Below are 878 nucleotides of genomic sequence, written 5' to 3'. Positions count from 1 at the left end.
AATAAATAAATAAATAAATAAATAAATAAATAAATAAATAAATAAATGCAAATTTAAAATATGATACAAAGTGCTGGAGAGATGGCTCAGTTGTTAAGAGCATTGGTTGCTCTTCCAAAGGACTTGGATTCAATTCCCAGGACCCACACAGCAGGCAGCTCACAAATGTCTTTTATGTCAGTTCCAGGGGATCCAACACCCTCACACAGACAAAATACCAATGCACATGAAATAAAAATATAAATTAAAAAATCTGATGCAACAAGAGACGATGGAGAATGATTTAGGTACGAACTTTAGACTCTCCTAGATAGAATATATGGTATTTCTTCAAGGTTGTCAAATACACATGAGCTAAACATTTTTTAAGGTAACTTTTATATATGGCTTTCCTGATTGTTTAGTAACTGTTCTTTCTCTATGTAGTTTATCATAAATAAAAAAAATATGATAGAAAGTTCACTAACAATCTCTTTCTCAGTCTACCTGCGTGAGAGTGTAACTTGAACACAATTGCACATGCTGTGCCCACACTTACACCTACAACAAAAGAAAAGATGTATTTTGTGCCTTTAAAAATCTAGCTTCTCTATAGACTTGCAAAAGCAATGTAGTAAAAATGGAGTGTAACCTGGTCAGGAAGGCTCAGAAGTAAAGTCAGTAGGTAACTACTGCCAAAGATAATTTTCCAATAATTACAAGAAAGGAATAAATACATCTGGAAGGTTTCCAGCTGGGTATACAACCCTTCGTAGTTGTGGAGGACAGGACTAACCAGGAAGAAAGAAATGCTCTCAAGGATGATTTAGGATTTTTGGTTTTTTGTTTTTCTTATTTATTTATTTATTTATTTATTTATTTATTTATTTATTTATTTA

This window comes from Psammomys obesus, unplaced genomic scaffold (genome assembly GCF_907164565.1).
Source record: "Psammomys obesus unplaced genomic scaffold, mPsaObe1.curated_primary_1811, whole genome shotgun sequence".
Lineage (NCBI taxonomy): Eukaryota > Metazoa > Chordata > Mammalia > Rodentia > Muridae > Psammomys > Psammomys obesus.
This window is presented reverse-complemented; position numbering follows the sequence as displayed.